Genomic DNA, 18,367 nt, shown 5'->3' with positions numbered 1-18,367 from the left:
GGTAGGAATATACGGTCAGTTGTCAGAATGGAGAGAGGTAAATAGCAGTGTCCCCCCAGGGGTCTGAATCCTAACTGGTACCTAGGCAATAGCTTGTAAAGTCTTTAGCTTTAGAAAGCCTGTTTAACTTTTATTTGTAATAATTTCAATCTTTATCCCTTATAAATGATCTCACTTAAAACCTCTTTGTAAGTAAATAAACTTGTTTTACTTTCCCTTTGCTCCTCCTTTACAGTCCAGTGAACATCTGAAATGGATTCTTCTGAAGGTTAGCCCCCAAAATAAAGTTCATTCAAACTGTGAGGAAGGAGATACTGAGTCTGATGGAGAAGCTGGTTTCTCCTCCTGCTGGTGTTTGCTATAATGCAAATTGGTAAGTACATAAGAACAGCTGTACTGGGTCAGACCAAAGATCCATCTAGCCCAGTATCTGGTCTTCTGACAGTGGCTGATGCCAGGTGTCCCAGAGGGAATGAACAGAACAGATAATCCTCACGTGATCCATCCCCTGTCGTCCATTCCCAGCTTCTGGCAAAAAGAGGACACTTCAGAGCATGGTTTTGCATCACTTCCCATCCAGGCTAATAGCCATTGATGGACCTTATCTCCTATGAACTTATCTATTTTTTTTTTAAACCTTGTTATGATCTTGACCTTCACAACACCCTCTGGCAAGAGTTCCACAGGTTGACGGTGTTTTGTGTGAAGAAATACTTCCTTTGGTTCATTTTAAACCTGATGCCTATTAATTTCATTTAGTGACCCCTAGTTCTTGTGCTATGAGATGGAGTAAATAACACTTCTTTATTTCCTTTCTCTACACCACTCATGATTTTACAGACCTCTACCATATCCCCCTTAGTCGTCTCTTTTCCAAGCAGAAAAGTCCCAGTCTTATTAATCTCTCCTCATACGGAAGTTGTTCCATACCCCTAATTGATCTGTTCCTGCCCACTCTATTGCAAAGGAATGACCACTTGCCATAGGATTGCCAAAGGACCCTGATGAATCTTGGCTGGAGGCGTTGGCTCATCATTTGTCTGGGAGAAACCCGTTTCCCCCCTTCCCATGTAAGTCTGGGGAACACATTTTACTCCCACATTGGTATGGTCCATTGAGCGTTTACCATACATACACCACGCAGGAATATGAATGATCAGTGTGATGTTAGTTTTCCAAAGATACCTTACATGACACAAATCCAATACAGTGCATGACATTAATGATAGCCCAGTGGTAAGTTTAAAGTTGCTCTCACAACTGCAGGGCAAGGGAGCTCAAGAATTCTGAGAAGGGGAGATTCTCAGCTTCCTATTGAAATACACAGCACCTGCCTCTAACCCTGGAAGTTCCCAGATCTCAGACAAATGTGCAGAAAAGCTATTTGAGGTCATTTTGAAGGTTTTACAGCTCCCAAGGAGCCCTGTGCACTTGGATTCATGTCAGTATTACTGAGGGAGATTGTTACATCAAATTTCAATAGCTCTTTCTTCAAACCAGAGCAGTTTGCTCCAGCTATTACAGACAGGCATTGCTGAGCAATAAAAAAGAATGCAGCTTTTCCCTTGTAGTGTCCAGGGAGTTTTCTGTGTGGTGAACAAGCTCTCCCTCTGTCCCCATCCTGCACAGAGTTTGCAGACCCCTGATCCATGGTCCAAACTCACCCCTCTTCCTGGTGTTTGCCTTTATGGTAACTTAACAACTCTCGGCCTGAGTGTAGCTGTTTCTCGGGTTTCCATCCATCCCTAGTCCCCACTCCCTAGAGAGCCCCTTATACTGCAGGTGGAGTGAACAAGCTGCAGCTGTCCCCAGGAGTCAGGAGAACATCAGTAGGTCTACGTGGGGCTCCAACTGCTGCTCAGAGAGTGGGTCAACAGCAGTGGTGCAAGTAGCAATCGTTTCTTGCCGGTACTGCTCTCATGGGGGGACACAAGGGGGAGCACGTGACCCCAGCCCAAGGCCCCCACACTCTCCCTGTCCCCTTCAACACCCCCCCTTACCTGTCTAAAATTTTACAACTGTATCCGTTAAACAGATGCAGTTGTAAAATGATGCTTTGGGCCCCTGGTGCCACCTGTACTTCCAGGAGTCATTGAAGACTCCTTCCAGCACCCCAAATTGAAAACTTCTTAAATGAAAGAAGGATAGGAAGGACAATCACCCCACTTTCCCTTAACACACTATCAATACCTCCCTTACGTCCAAACTAAGATTCTTCCAGCTTGCCTTTATCTAAATATCGCTCTCCGCCAGGAAAGCAAAGATGCTGCACCATCTGGGTTTGGTGGAAAAGAGGCATAGAACGGTGTGTGACATGTACATCTTGATAGAACTACAGCCCAAATTGTTTTATTATTTTCCTCAGCATGACATACAGGAGGGGCAATCAAAATCAGCCAGGTAGAACATGCATGAGAACTGTCTCTGGACAGATAAGCAATTGATCAAAATCACATTCTCTGATCTCTTGGAGCCAAATCCTGTTCCCATTGAGATCAAAAGGAGTTTTGTTTTTGAGTTCAATGGGAACAGGCTTTGACACTTGGCGAGGAAATAACAAAACCACTTAAGCAAGGGCTATGTTGCTTATACCACAGGTATCAAAGGCTGCTGACTCATGTGAGACAGTCAGCAGACATCTGATCTTTGTTCACTGCAAGGGAGAAATCAGCAATCACTGAGGCTAGAACAGTCTCTGTACCATATCCGACTCATAAATCCATCTGCAAAGGACCAAGGAAATATGAAGGCTCCAGATTACCTTAAAGCCCTCAGTCCCTTAGTTAGGATGCTCCCATTAGTAGATGTTCATAGTCCAGAGGCCAGAGCAGGAAAGAGGCCAAACGGAGATGTTTCCAGACCAGGGCCTTTTAGCTTCTGCCAAGTAAAGGGAAATCTGGTCTCATTGTGAAAGATGGTGTTTGGAGTCACATGAGCAAGTTACATGTCCATCACCCCCACCCATAGTCTTGTTAGAACGTTCACAAAAAGTCCATTAGGTGTAGACAGGCATTTTCCACGGTCCCTTGTGAGCTAAGTGTTCCTTAATGGGCCACTCAACTTGACTTGTCCTTTCATGTGCTGGCTAAATACCTTGTGATACATGCATAGAAAAAGCATAATCATAAGTACCAGCTATTTCCTGTACATGACAATTCCCAAAAGATTCTGGGGGGGAAAAGATCACACCACATGAAAAATCTGAGACCCTGTGTGCCAGCACCGTGCCCCACTGGAGTTTTGTTATCGGTTACGTAACAGCAGAGATGGCATGAGTGACAGGACTCTGTTTAGCCTAAATTCCTTCCAGCTGGTGTTCAGAAGCGTGTTACAAGACACATACATACCCTCCCCCATTATGACCAGCAACAAAAAAAAAAGAAAGAAAAAAGAAAAGAAATAATAAAATCTCAACGAGGCAGAGGTTCACAGATTTGCAAATCTAAAAACCTGTGTTATGCTTCTGTCATAAATATAAAGGGAAGGGTAAACCCCCTTGAAATCCCTCCTGGCCAGGGGAAAGCTCCTCTCACCTGTAAAGGGTTAAGAAGCTAAAGGTAACCTCGCTGGCACCTGACCAAAATGACCAATGAGGAGACAAGATACTTTCAAAAGCTGGGAGGAGGGAGAGAAACAAAGTGTCTGTCTGTCTGTCTGTAGTCTTCTTTGTCGGGGATAGACCAGGAATGGAGTCTTAGAACTTTTAGTAAGTAATCTAGCTAGGTATGTGTTAGATTATGATTTCTTTAAATGGCTGAGAAAAGAATTGTGCTGAATAGAATAACTATTTCTGTCTGTGTATCTTTTTTGTAACTTAAGGTTTTGCCTAGAGGGGTTCTCTATGTTTTTGAATCTAATTACCCTGTAAGATATCTACCATCCTGATTTTACAGGGGGGATTTCTTTATTTCTATTTACTTCTATTTTTATTAAAAGTCTTCTTGTAAGAAACTGAATGCTTTTTCATTGTTCTCAGATCCAAGGGTTTGGGTCTGTGGTCACCTATGCAAATTGGTGAGGCTTTTTATCCAACATTTCCCAGGAAAGGGGGGGGTGCAAGAGTTGGGAGGATTGTTCATTGTTCTTAAGATCCAAGGGTCTGGGTCTGTAGTCACCTAGGCAAATTGGTGAGGCTTTTACCAAACTTTGTCCAGGAAGTGGGGTGCAAGGTTTTGGGAAGTATTTTGGGGGGAAGGACGCGTCCAAACAGCTCTTCCCCAGTAACCAGTATTAGTTTGGTGGTGGTAGCGGCCAGTCCAAGGACAACGGGTGGAATATTTTATACCTTGGGGAAGTTTTGACCTAAGCTGGTAAAGATAAGCTTAGGAGGTTTTTCATGCAGGTCCCCACATCTGTACCCTAGAGTTCAGAGTGGGGGAGGAACCTTGACAGCTTCAAACCACCTCAGCATATACCAGGTTTATGAACATTAAAAAGTTAACTGCAAAGGAACCCTGAAGCCCATTAACCTGAATGTGTGCCAGCCAGTATACCCTCACTGACTACAGTGGTCCATAGCCATGCAAATAGTCTCATTGTCTTCAATGGGACGGATCAAATGATTAAGGGTTTACAGGATTAGATTCCAAGTTTGTAAATTGTTCTGGATGAAACTGACAATGCCCAAGCTGTCAGATCAGAAGGAGCTTCATTCGAATAAAGGTGGGCAGATGTGTGGTAAGTCTTAGCTCCGTTGCTAAGATGAGGAACATATTTTCTGCAAAGTTCTTGGCAGATTCCTGAGGCAGCTGGTTTAAGGTCGTCAGTGTCTGGCATTATAATCTTCACTTATAGTTTTCTCACCCACAAAGCTGGAAAAGGAGGCATTTGTTTCCTTGGTTTTGCTGTTCCAGTTCCAGGTAACAAAATGCACGTTAGCTTGGCTGCAGAGAAGAATTCTCTGTACACTGGGGACAACACCTGATTCCTGTCAGGCTGTAGAACTGGGCTGACATCAGAATCCAAACATTGTCTGATCAGTACAAACAGAGGCATTCCTCTAATGATTTGGACTTGATGTGATGCAGTATGAATGTCATCGATAATTCAGACCAATGGGGAGAAACAGACTCAAAAACACTGTTTCAACACCTTCCGTCTCCCCCACCTCTCCCCTCTTGAGGACTCCTGACCAACTCAACAGCACAATACATATGCTAACAAACTTAAACAAAGCCTTTGTTTAAGTTTGTTAGCATATGTGTTGTGCTGTTAAATCCATATAAAGAATGAATGCCCTCCATAGCCGCATTCTGCTCCTTTAAGAGATTTAACAAGTATTTTACAATATTAACTGCAATAGAAGTCAAGCAGGTGGAGATGCCAGGGATTGTTCTCCACAATTAGGTGATAAAATCCTCTGTTTACATCTAGGATTACTGAGTCTTTGTCAGACCAAAGCCTACAGCAGCCTTGCCATGGAAGGGACTTCTTCAGATACCTCTGCAGTTTTATCAGGTATTTCTGCAGTCACTTTCCACCTCAGTTTGCATCACACTCTCTGTATTAAGGAAAACATGCTCTGTTCTATGGCACTGCTGCCATCCAGAGCCAGTCTGGATCGTTGTTGTTTCTGAAAGCTGACTCTAGGAGCTTGGATTTCAGCTAGATCTTATTGCTGCAGCGTTGTAGCAACCAGCATTTGCCACAAAAAAAAATTTTTTAAAGCAACGCAAACTGACCAATAGAGAACATACTTTGAGAAAATGGCCCTGCAAGTGAGAGTGCTTTGAATGTTATGCTCAAGGATGGGAAATGTGGGTCTTCTGATAAAACAAAACCATTGGTTTTCCTTTGCTGTCACCTTTTGTGAAGTGCATGTCCAGCTTCATTTACATTCCTGTCAACATCCCTTTCCCCTCACTTGGAAACAAAGAAGCGGACCACAGAGCTCGGGCAGGAAATGGAAACACAGCGATGCATCTTTTTATGTTTATGATTCTTTCAATGAGAATGGGCTCATGGCGGGGGGGGTACAAGAGGGCTAAGTTATCTCTGCAGTTACTTTAAGACTTCTTTTCTACTTAAAACCAAGCTATTCTAGAGGCTTAAGCCTACCATTTTCAAACTTGGGTGTAAAAACCTAAATCCAGGTTTGGGTTCCCAGCTCTTCAAGTACCCATAGCTCTAATGGGCTTCCACTGAAGTCACGTGGGCATTGCACGCCATGGATTTTAAAAAAGAGCCACTTTTATTCATTTCACTGGGGCTGCGTAAATTAGGGGTGTAAATTAGGATGTGCACACTTGAACGTTTTGCCAATTCTGCCCACAGCTTCCTGGGCACAAGTCCCACCAGCTTCGTTATATTCCAAGCCTGACTGATTGCAAGGCTTGTCAGTGGCAGTGTTCCTTCACAGCAAAGCTTCATTCCCTGAACTGACTGTCTCGGAGGCAAAGTTCTGGATGGGGCAAACTTACAAGGCCCCGTCCAATACCCATTGAAGTCAGTGAATATCCTCCATTGATTTGAGCGAGCCTTAGATCAGGCCCTCAGTGCCATCCTTCCAGTGAGGACTGCATATGAACGTTCTGTCCTGGGCACATGCAGGGGTTGGAATCTTTTAGAGGAGAGTACCCAGGGTAGTGCACCAAGGAGTGTGTGCAGGGGGAGAGAGGGTGCAAAATGGTGTGCACACGCCGGTGGAGGTTGGAGTGAGGCCCCAAAGTCAGTCTAGTCTTGGATGTGTACAGTGTCATTGTACCTAATGTGCTATCTTTTCCTCCCTTCATTGTGAAAATGTGTAGGAGGGAAGGTCTGTCCACTACATGCCAGTGGCCTTTGCTTCCTCCACGTTCCATTGAAGACATCCCTTTGCTGCTGGCACACCTCAGCTAGGACAGGCACTAGGCAGCAGTGACTTCCACAGACGTGATCGGACACGATCATTTGTGCCAGGCCACAACCAACATTGCAGTGGCAGAAAAGTGGGAGAGTCAAGGGTGCTGGAGGGAAGATTTATAGGAGCAGCCCCACTCCTTGTCCTGCCAGCTGCCTCAGGTTCATAAACCCAGTTATTCCTTCAGAGCTGGAGCAATAAGATGGGGTGCAAGACGGCCAGCCCACTGCAATCCCCATTGTCAGCCCGCCGTTCTAAGCCCTTTCTTTCCTTACCATGGCAAAAGCATGAGATGGGTGAGGGGTGAGGCAGGTGCCTACAGATCATGCAGCTGTGCATGCACAGGAAGTCGAGGGAGAAGTCCACACCTGCAGTAGTGCAGAAAGCTCTTCCATGCCATGCAGGAGTAGGTGTCCATGGTATCCAAGCCTGGCACTATGGTCTTGGAAACCTCTTGCTTTGCCAACTAAGCAGCCATTCTAGGGTGGTTACTTTGCCTTTAACTCACTACTCACGATCCCAGGATAGTTCTTTGGAGCAGCAGAGCACTTCATGCCCCATTCTCCAGCCCTTACATAGAGCAGTACCTTACTGTACCCGCAGCCCCAGTGAAATGAGCAGAACCCCTTAAGGAGAAGACACGAGTCAATAAGAGTGAGGCAGAGTCTGGCCCATAATACAGACCATTGTTTTAAGTCATCGATAGGCAGTGTGGGAGCTGCTGTTTCAAGCTGCTGAGAGTTTTAATGGCATTCAGTAACTTCCACAGGGTGCCTGTCTCATGACAGCCTATAGTGGAGCCACTTCTAGGCTTCTTTGATGATGTTCTTGGATCAGCAAACTTGTCTAAATGCCAAAATTCAGCAGGGAAATCTAAAGCTGGAAGCAACCCAAGAACACTGGCACCTAACAGACAAGTCACTCGCTTTTAGAATTGTAGTTCTAATTAATTTTGGTACACATCTGCACTAGAAATAGCAGAAAATATGTCTGTCTTAAGAGAGGGCATGAACAACATCACTTCTTGGCATAATTCAGGGGACTATGTGTGCACTTGCAAGAAGCTGAACTTAAATGAATCTACTGTGCCCTAAAATTGCCATTTAGCATAATTTTACATTACCCATGGTGTACCCCTTCATCTACATGAGAAACAGCCAGTGAGGGGAGGGAGGGTTTTATCACAATATGTGTACACAGTGTGGGTGCTAAGACATGGCATAGCTGAGTGTTGCAACAGAGGGTGTTAGTATTGAAGGAGAAAAACACCCTTCAACTACAGCTGCATTATGGCAGACATCACCAGGTGGTGCCGATGTGCATAGTTTCAGTTTTCTTGGCATGCAGCCACTGGTCAGTTTTGAAGAAACACTGTGTTAGTTTTACGATGAAGTTTCTTTTTGAAGCAGCTGTTGAAAACAGCAGAAGAGTTTGCTCTCTGCTTTAATCTCTGTAACTAGAGTCCATTCTTGGGGCAGAGTAACACTGAGGAGCTAGTGTTTAGGCTGAAAGCCCTGTAAGAGGGAATTGGGGTGTGCTGTTTGTGAGCACCTCTGTTCCAGGACTGGTGTATGCATGTAAATAGAACAAGTTGCACTAAGAATATACTCAGACTCTGCATCACTTACCTCCTCCAACAGGAAGCCAACCTACAAAGCTCTGAAATAGGCTATCCCTCAGCAGAGGGGCCCCACCTGCACTCAATCATTGGTAATTAAATGTGAAGGGTCCAATTCTGCCCCCATATGCACCTTATTCCTCAAGTAATTCTACTGAAGTCAATCGATCTCTCTCAACTGGAATCAGAAGAACCCTGCCCTCACTGCACGGCCAGCCGAGGAAAGAACATATATACTACAGAATGTATACAGGCAGTGCAGTCAGAGAGGAGGAGACTTGGATGCCTCGTGGGAGATGTAGTCTGCACAAGGAACCCATCCATAGGAAAGAATGGGACTGCCTCATGGACGTTATAGTTCACTGTGGCACCATACAGAGCTGCAACTTAATGCTGAATTGACTCAAAACTAAACGTTTTGGTTCTGTTCAAAAATCAGAAATATTTTGGTTTGGGTCCCATCAGCCCAAAACAAAAAAATATCGTTGAGATTTTCCCCGCAACAGTATTTAAAAATTTCTGCAAAACAAAGTTCTCACAGGAAAATTTCAATTTGGCTGAAATCATATTTTCCATTAAAAAAAAAAATCTTTTCCATGTGTCATAAATATAAAGGGAAGGGTAAACCCCTTTGAAATCCCTCCTGGCCAGGGGAAAGCTCCTCTCACCTGTAAAGGGTTAAGAAGCTAAAGGTAACCTCGCTGGCACTTGACCAAAATGACCAATGAGGAGACAAGATATTTTCAGAAGCTGGGAGGACGGAGAGAAACAAAGGGTCTGTGTCTGTCTGTATGCTGGGTCTTTGCCGGGGATAGACCAGGAATGGAATCTTAGAACTTTTAGTAAGTAATCTAGCTAGGTATGTGTTAGATTATGATTTCTTTAAATGGCTGAGAAAAGAATTGTGCTGAATAGAATAACTATTTCTGTCTGTGTATCTTTTTTTGTAACTTAAGGTTTTGCCTAGAGGGGTTCTCTATGTTTTTGAATCTAATTACCCTGTAAGATATCTACCATCCTGATTTTACAGGGGGGATTTCTTTATTTCTATTTACTTCTATTTTTTATTAAAAGTCTTCTTGTAAAAAACTGAATGCTTTTTCATTGTTCTCAGATCCAAGGGTCTGGGTCTGTAGTCACCTAGGCAAATTGGTGAGGCTTTTTACCAAACCTTGTCCAGGAAGTGGGGTGCAAGGTTTTGGGAAGTATTTTGGGGGGAAGGACGCGTCCAAACAGCTCTTCCCCAGTAACCAGTATTAGTTTGGTGGTGGTAGCGGCCAGTCCAAGGACAACGGGTGGAATATTTTGTACCTTGGGGAAGTTTTGACCTAAGCTGGTAAAGATAAGCTTAGGAGGTTTTTCATGCAGGTCCCCACATCTGTACCCTAGAGTTCAGAGTGGGGGAGGAACCTTGACACCATGGAAAATTCCCAGCCCAGCTCTACCAGAAAACCCAGGCAACAGGTCTCCGAAAGTGCAATGCCACTGCCTCAGGGTGACTGGCTCCGGTACCAGCTTGCCCGGTTCAGAGGGAGGGACAGCACCTGGGGCTATCGAGGGTAAAGGAGAGGCAGAGCTGGGGGAGAGCCCCAGTGAAAGACTCCTGGTGTGTTAGAGCTGCCGGAGTGGGAGTCAGGGGCAGGAGAAAGCTGCCAGGGACCAGTGGCAGGCCCCAGAAAGAAGCAGAAGATGTTTCTTGGGAAAGGCTGATGGAAAGGAGAGCAGCAAAGGGGGTTTGCTGTCTTCCCTAAGCCAGAGAGCAGGGCCAGAGGGCTGAAGCAGGAAAGCAGGCGGGATCGAACCTGGGACCTCAGGATCTAAATGCAAAAGCTAAAAGCCATGAGGCTGTTGGCTCAGGCTGTAGAGCAGACTCATTAATCTCTCTAAGTGGTCGCGGTGCCACTAGCAGAGACAGAGCACCGCAGCCAGGAGGTTTGTGGGTTACAATCACAGGCGTCTTCCACTGGCTTCTCATAACCATGTACCTCATGGAAGCCATCCACAGCTCTCGAGTCCAGAGCTCATCTCTGTTCAGAAATTGGATCGCATTGAGCTATAGGAAGATATATGGCGAGACTTGCAGCTGGGGCACTTGTGATGTAAAATAATATGCAGATATACACAGCGCACGGGTTTACAAGAGATGTAGAGCAGCATTATAAAATAGCTTGAACTAAAGCTGTGATCTGATTGCTTGGTGAAGATTAGACCTTGGCAGTGAAAATAAGCGGATAAGGAGCAGACCTCTTTCTTTGGTGAAAGAGCAACATCAGAAGTTGGAGTGATGTACCTGGCAATCTGTCCTGCAGGCTGGACACTTGAGAAACCAGGGCTCATACACCCAGTGACGGGGAGGGTCTCTGAGCCCAGGCTCCAGCCCGTGTGGGTAACGTCTACACTGCTATGTTTAGCCCCGCAGCTCGAGCCCCTCGAACTCGAGTCAGTCAATTGTCTTAGGCCGTAAGACTCTGCGCGGTGGGTTTTTTTTTGCAGTGTAGATGTGCCCAGAGAGGAGGGGAGCGGCTGGGCAAACTGCCCCTTTAAGGATAGGCCCTTTTTTGAGGCAGAGACCCTTTAAGGTTAGGCATTTGGGTCGGGGCGGGGAGGGAGAACAGTCGGACCCAGCTGGAGAAGGGTCAGGTGAATGCCTGAGGAGCACCTCATTCCTATGAAGGTGGAAAGAGCTCAGCTGGAAGGAGCTACAGGAAGTGGGTTGGCTCATATGGCCAGCCCTGGAGCAGAGGGACTCCCTGGCAGATGACCTGAAGGGGGATCGGGAGAAGAGCTGCCAGGAGCAGGGAGGCTGTAACATAGAACCCCAGGGGCAGGGGCAAGTTAGCTGTTGGGTTTACATCAGACTGTGTTTTGTTTGTTTTTTTGGGGGGCGGGGGAGGGGTTGCTGAAGATTGGCAGTGCAGCCAATAAAGGGTGCCCTGAAGAAAGGGCCTGAACAGTCTGTGGGTGTGGTATTCATCCTTCCTCAGCTGGGCAGACAGACCAGCTGCCTATAATATGTAATAATTAGGAAATAATTCAAGTTCCTGGATACCAGACAGATGAATTGTCCATGCAAAGATGTGTCGAGTGCTCTGAATTAGCACTCTCCTTTAAACTAATGTCCATTCTACAGTCTCTGGCACTAACAACATCGGTCACCCTCAAGCACAATGTCATACACTAGCTATCCAGTAACTGTGAAGCAAGTGCCTTGCTCAAGTTTCCAGTGACTGATGTAAGAAACAGCTGATTATTTTCCTGTGTTTTTTTTACCCTTACAGCAAGGAATCAATATGTGCAATCAGAGGAGTATGTGAACAAAGAGAATAGGCAGGCACACTTTTGTACAGCATTCAAAGCCCAACATCAGGTTGGCTTGCAATATTTTAGAGTAGCACGTTATGCTGGGCTCTACTCCATATGAAACAATAGCATCTGCTCCCCCTACCCCGCCCTTTAAAATTTCAAATTAAAGCATAATCCTGACTGTTTCAACCTCCATCAAACTCAAATGTTCAGTACAGCATTAAATAGTTGGCAATAAGGACTCTTGGAGGACTGTGCATACTGCATAAAAGCATCCATTAAGTGCAAGTTACGGTTACTTTTGCTGTCAAGTCAACAATGCTCAATCAGTTGCTGAAATGGTTTCAGTGGTTGCTGAAATTTTGAGATGGACTGTTTAAGTCTTATAAATCACCTTTCAGCACAAATAAATTCTGTTTTCTGCTAATGAGGACAAATTATATGTCACCACAGGATTAATTTCTTTTACATTTGCACCAAAAAAATAAAGAAGGGGCGGGATAAACTTCCCACAAATATGACTTTGTGAAAAACTTGTCACGTTTTCTGTTGGCAGCAGTGTTTCTGTTCTCATGATTTTGGCTCTGCTTAAAATTTTACATAAATGGAGCTAAGGTTTCCACTAAGGAATATTTGGATTCATACGCCACTCCGCTGAGGTGAGAGAGTCAGAAGCTAACCCCAGATCTGGATGCATGTTCTGCTAGTGGTCCTTCACATTGGTCTCAACTGGTATGCCGGACAGAGCCCCCATGAACTTGGGAGTGTACCAAATCTACATCAAATTCCGGGGCTTAGACCATCACTAGTTAGGACAGCCACCTACTGTACCCAGAGCACGTTTCAGAGACCATAAATGTGAGCTAGCTCTGTTGCTATTATATTTTAGTGAATATATTGCTTAACGTTAAGATGACTCCTCTTCTCTAGCCTTGGCAAATGCAAACATAGCCGTTCAAAGCACTACTATAAAGAGCATTCTCCTGGCTTGTCGCTTTGGCCATGTCACCTGTCTCTTTGCATCCCTCCTCCATTACATCAAACAACTTGTCTTCACTTCCAAGGCCTACGCCCATCCTGCCGTTGTCAGCTTGCCCATCTATTACATTTCCAATGGGGTCTTTGGTTTTATACTCAGAGTGTAAGTTCTTTGTGGCTGGAACCATCTTTTTGTTCTGTGTTTGTACAGTGCCTAGCACAACAGGGTCCTGGTTCATGAGCAGGCTCCTAGGAATCACTGCAATATAATAATAAATCCAAATAAGAAGGTGCTATACACAACTTATTTTGTTCCACAGGGGATTTGCTCAGGTTAATGACATCACTGCTGGTGGGAGGTAGGAAAAATCTTCAATGGAACAAGAGACCCCTAACCTGGCCATGTATTAATAAATAAAAACAATATGGCAAAGTAGTAATGAGAGCTCCCTGGGCCATGCAAAGGATTAAATGTGCATATAAGGACTGGAGTATTGCAATTTTTGCCATTTCTAACAAGATTTTATGTTAGTGCTTTGACACCAGCTGCATCATCATCGTATTGTGTGTGCTGTGCTGCATTAGTTGCTCTAGAGAGACATGATTCAAGAGACTGAAAGCTGGGTTTCCATGGAGTCCTTAAAGATTTTAAAAATGTATTAAAACATATACAAAAGCCTTTGTCTAATAGCTGCTCCAAGAAAACCCAAGTGTCCACCTCACCATTAGTCACTGGAACTGTCTGCAGAAGTGCTACTCCCTCACAGGAGGGGGACATGACAAGAAACACAGGGGCATTCTGCAAGAATATTTGCTTAGGCTTTGACAAAGCAAACAGATTTTCACACTCTAATGCCATGATGGTGCAGTTAGATCCAATTCCAACAAGACACTGACAGAGCGCTGTACCCACACAGAACCCTAAGGGGTCAAAAAGAAAAGGAGTACTTGTGGCACCTTAGAGACTAACCAATTTATTTGAGCATGAGCTTTCGTGAGCCACAGCTCACTTCATCAGATGTGTCAGGAAATACTAGCAAGAGGTTCTCTGAGGGATGCACTCTACATTGTGGTCACTGTGTGACAGACCAGGAGGCTGTTTCTCCTTTTATGAGCTACTGACTTATGTAGCTTGATGTGATCTGGGGTAAATCCTGAAATGTGCAGATTTGACTCTCAGACAACAGCATGGGGAAAGAAGAATGCTTTGACAGACTGGTACTTGCATAGAGGTTTGCTGGTCAAAGTTTTATTTATTGAGCCCTCTCTGAGGAGAGTAAATATTCAGGAAGCCAATTATATACAGTAACTCCTCACTTAAAGTCGTCCCGGTGAACGTTGTTACGTTGCTGATCAATTAGGGAACATGCTTGTTTAAAGTTGCGCAATGCTCCCTTAGAACGTTGTTAGGCAGCAGCCTGCTTTGTCCACTGCTTGCAGGAAGAGCAGCCCGTTGGAGTGAGCTGGTGGGGGCTTTGAACCAGGGTGGGCCGGCAGCCCGCCATCAGCTCCCCTAAGTTCCCTGTGCGGCAGCCACCCAGCAGTTCAGCTGTCCATCCCCCCACTGCCATGTGCTGCTCCTGCCCTCTGCCTTGGAGCTGCTCCCAGGAGCCTCCTGCTTGCTGTGCAGAGGGAAGAGGGGAGCTAATGTCAGGGTTTCTCCCTGCTCCTGCATCCTGCTTACCCCATTTCCACAGAGCAGGCGGGGGGGCGGGGGAGACGGAGACACAAAAGGACTTAGGATGGAGGGAGCTTCCTGGCAGCAGCTTCTGTCTCAACTTGCTGATCTACTTAAAAAGGCAATGTACTTAGAGTGCGGTCAGTGTACTTAAAGGGGCAATGTGCATCTCTCTCTCACAGACACACGGTGTGTGTCTCCGTCTCTGTCTGCCATGCTGTCTCCCCTCCCTCTGTTCGTGCTGCCTTGTAGAGTGTGAGGCTACATTAACAACAATGGGTTAACCCTTGGGGGCTCAGTCGAGTGCTAGTTCACCATTGAGCGGTAAGGCATCCCCTGGGAAACATCCCACCCTCTTCCACCCTCTGACTCCACCACCTCAACCAAGCTTCACAATCATCATCGCTGTGTACCAGTATTAAATTGTTTGTTTAAAACGTATACTGTGTGTGTGTGCATATATATATATAGTGACAGGGTCAGGCCGGATGGCTACAGGAGTGTAATAGAAGGCAGATATATTAGCCCTGGGTTAAGTAGGTCCCTTTTCCCTGGGTAAGGTAACAGGGAAGGTTCCAGGAACCTTCTGGAGACAATTAAGACTGACAGGCTGATTAGAACACCTGCAGCCAATCAAGAAGCTGCTAGAATCAATTAAGGCAGGCTAATCAGGGCACCTGGGTTTAAAAAGGAGCTCCCTTCAGTTTATGGTGCGTGTGTAAGGAGCTGGGAGCAAGGGGCGCTAGGAGCTGAGAGTGAGAACGCATACTGTTGGAGGACTGAGGAGTACAAGCATTATCAGACACCAGGAGGAAGGTCCTATGGTGAGGATAAAGAAGGTGTTGGGAGGAGGCCATGAGGAAGTAGCCCAGGGAGTCGTAGCTGTCGCACAGCTGTTCCAGAAGGCACTCTAGACAGCTGCATTCCACAGGGCCCTGGGCTGGAACCCGGAGTAGAGGGCAGGCCCGGGTTCCCCCCAAACCTCCCAACTGCTGGTCAGACACAGGAGGAGTTGACCTGGACTGTGGGTTCACGAAAATGGCCAAACTGAGGGCTGCCGTGAAGCGCCAAGGCGAGCAAATTCGCCAATAAGCGCAAGTCCTACCAAGGTAGAGGAGGAACTTTGTCACTCTCTCTCTCTCTCTATATATATATATATTTTGTCTGGTGAAAATTTTTTCCTGGAACCTAACCCCCCCCCCCCCATTTACATTAATTCTTATGGGGAAATTGGATTTGCTTAACATCATTTTGCTTAAAGTCACATTTTTCAGGAACATAACTACAACATTAAGCAAGGACTTACTGTATTGGATAAGGATCGTAATTATAAAAGAAGGACCCAGATGTGTGTTGATGCGGAAACCAGTTAAGAGATTGTGTCCGCGAAATGGTTGAGAACTCTGAGCCCAGGTCGGGATTCTTCTGGGAAATGTGTTTTTGAGGGAGTTGGGTAACCATTTTGTTCCTGGTGTGTCCAACTGACACAATTAAGGAATGTGATTTTACAGAATTATTTTTGTGTATTCAAAAGGGGTCATGAGTTATCTGATCAGTTTACATCATGGGAGAATAAGTGGGGTGTTTCTGAATGAAAAAGGAGCCTTCTCTTTAGGGTAGGGAGTATGGGTAATCCCTTCCTAGAAACTGAATTGAACCAGAGATATGGGGTCCCGGTTTGGGAAGGCTCTGCTTGGGGAAGCTTGAATAGGATTGGAGAGTCCATAGCAGCAGAAGTGGACTGACTCTGAACCATAAGCTTTCATGCACATGCTCGTGCATTTGATGGGGAGTTACTTAAACTGGCCTCTGGTAGACACTGGTATTTTGTTTAATTTCCCTTTTTAATCTTTTCAAAGGAAAAGAAGCTTTTATATCCATATTCCCCGATTCATCCTGGAGATAGTCTACTGTCTCACAATAGGTCCCTGATTCGGCAAGGAGATGTCCTAGCATCACACAACAGGGTCTCCACCTTTCTTCAAAGCCAAATAACTCCCATCATTTCAGTAGGCAAATGAAATAATCCACTCAGTTTTAGCTATAATAGTTTTGAATAAATTTATGGGGAAGAGGAGGTGGGAAAGAGAGATACAGCATGACTGATTATATTAGCATAGAACAGGCAGGTAAAACGTTATCCAGAAAAAGCAGTTTAATAGCAACTCTGTAAATTAGACTGTGAAAACAGGGAGCAATCTTTTAAAAAAAATGTAAATAAATATTTCTAAAGGAAGTAGCATGTTTCAGAGGGTAAGACTTTCTCCTATCTCACTGCATATGATAGATTCTGATTATTTTCCCCATAAAAATGGGAAAAATTATTTGACTGTTAATCAAAATTCCCTTTAGCTTCAGAGAAAGCGCGCTGAGATATGAACCAGGGAAGCATTAGTTCAAATCTCATTGTGACAGAGCCACTCACCTCACGTGAGCACCCCAATTGGGCGGGTTTGTCTGCATTTGCACTCTTCTCAACTTTGCTCTGCTTGTGGTAACCCCTGTTGATAGTTAAACTTCTAAAGCAGGTTTTCAGTGCCTCGGCCCTCTGGCTGAGTCACACAGCCTATATGTGTACAAACAAACCAGACCCTTTCCAGGGTTCAGGTCCAACAGAGCCTCTCACGGTGCTCTCTAACATCTTGGGCCACAGCCCTGTCTCCAGCTCGATTCTCAGTAAGTCTAACCGGGCCTATCACAGTACCCTGATTAGTCTTGGCCCCTCCTGGGCTAGCTTCCAATGCTATCTGCTCTGTTATGGAGCAGGGCCCCTCCCTGGAGACTCTTGGCTCTGTAGTGAGCCTTCCTGACCCCAGCTGAGGTATTCGTTCTGTTCTATCCCCTTCAAGGGTTAACACAGTTCAATTAAATTCTGACCCTGTTCGGGGTCTTCTGTCCCCTTCTCTGGGCTTGGTTAAGCTCCTTCTCTGGGCTTAGGTCACTCTGCCTGTGGCAGGGCAAGGGGAAACCCAGGCCTGCCCACTGCTCTGGGTCCAAACCCAGGGACCCTAAAATTAGCAGCCGCTGACTGCTTCTCTTTAACTACTTGCTACTGCATTTCCCTGGGCCACTTCCCTTCTTAGCCCCATCACTTTCAGCTTCACCCTTACCTCAAGGCTCAAGTCTTGCTTGAGTCCAAGTCATCAGCCTGGAACACCTTCCTTGCTCCTCTGGCTCTACCCAGCAACTGATCTGCTCTGTCCAGCAGCAACTTTTGTATGAGCCTGCTGGGCTCTGATTGGCTGCTTCCCTGAGGCCTCACTAGGAAGCCTGGAGGACCCAGCTCTACTGCTTATTTCTGGGGCAGGGTGTAATAGGATCGCGAGGCCTCCAGCAGGGAGCCTCAAAGGGCCTGATACACCCAAACACACTCACCTATTCCACTCATTGATCAAGAGGTAGTGTGGCTTTATAAGCTGTGGGATGTGAAGATCAATCTCTGCCCAGTTTAGTGAGATCACACAAGACAAGAGGTCAAATTTCATGCTGGTGTAAGATGCCTATAAAGTGGTGCCCTCTATATTACACCAACAGAGAATTTGAGCTATACAGTCCATGTTATAAACCTTGCAATTTGCTCTTTGCAATCAGAGCCTTGCACCTACACAGAGGCACATTGACTTCAGTAGGTCTGGGCTTAGCACACTGAGCCACCCAGACAAGACATCTTTTTATAAATGAAAAAAGCAAGCTAAATCTGCCTTGTGAACTTATACGAACTTGGTCACATTATGAAAGTTAGAACCATGTTTATTTATGAAAAATTTGTTATTGGATACCCTTTGGTGCCTGAGAAAGAGGTGAATACATAGTCTCTGTCCACAGGGCATAGATTCTTGATGTGTCATGACACTACAAGTGAAGGCCATAAACAGACAAGAATGGCGAATGGAGAGGAAGGAAAAGGGTGCTGTCAGGAAGATCAGACAGCTACTCAGCAAGGCACATGCAA

The 18,367-nt window shown here is 45.5% G+C and overlaps 1 long non-coding RNA gene across 2 annotated transcripts in view; it reads left to right on the top strand.

Annotated features, from left to right (window-relative positions):
- LOC125639419 (uncharacterized) overlaps window positions 1–5,504 on the top strand; it is a 33,764-nt gene extending 28,260 nt beyond the window's left edge. Inside the window, exons 4-5 of one of the 2 annotated variants that reach the window (XR_012669176.1) lie at window positions 236–373; window positions 5,374–5,504. This is a non-coding gene — a long non-coding RNA (uncharacterized LOC125639419). Of the gene's footprint in view, window positions 1–235; window positions 3,755–5,373 lie in introns of those variants that run through there. The other variant, XR_007357489.2, reaches the window with a different exon arrangement.
- The last annotated feature ends 12,863 nt before the right edge of the window (window positions 5,505–18,367 follow it).

The sequence above is a fragment of the Caretta caretta genome, chromosome 7, assembly GCF_965140235.1.
Source record: "Caretta caretta isolate rCarCar2 chromosome 7, rCarCar1.hap1, whole genome shotgun sequence".
Taxonomy (NCBI): Eukaryota; Metazoa; Chordata; order Testudines; family Cheloniidae; genus Caretta; species Caretta caretta.
Note: the sequence above shows the minus strand (reverse complement) of the source record. Positions and strands in the feature narration are given on the sequence as shown.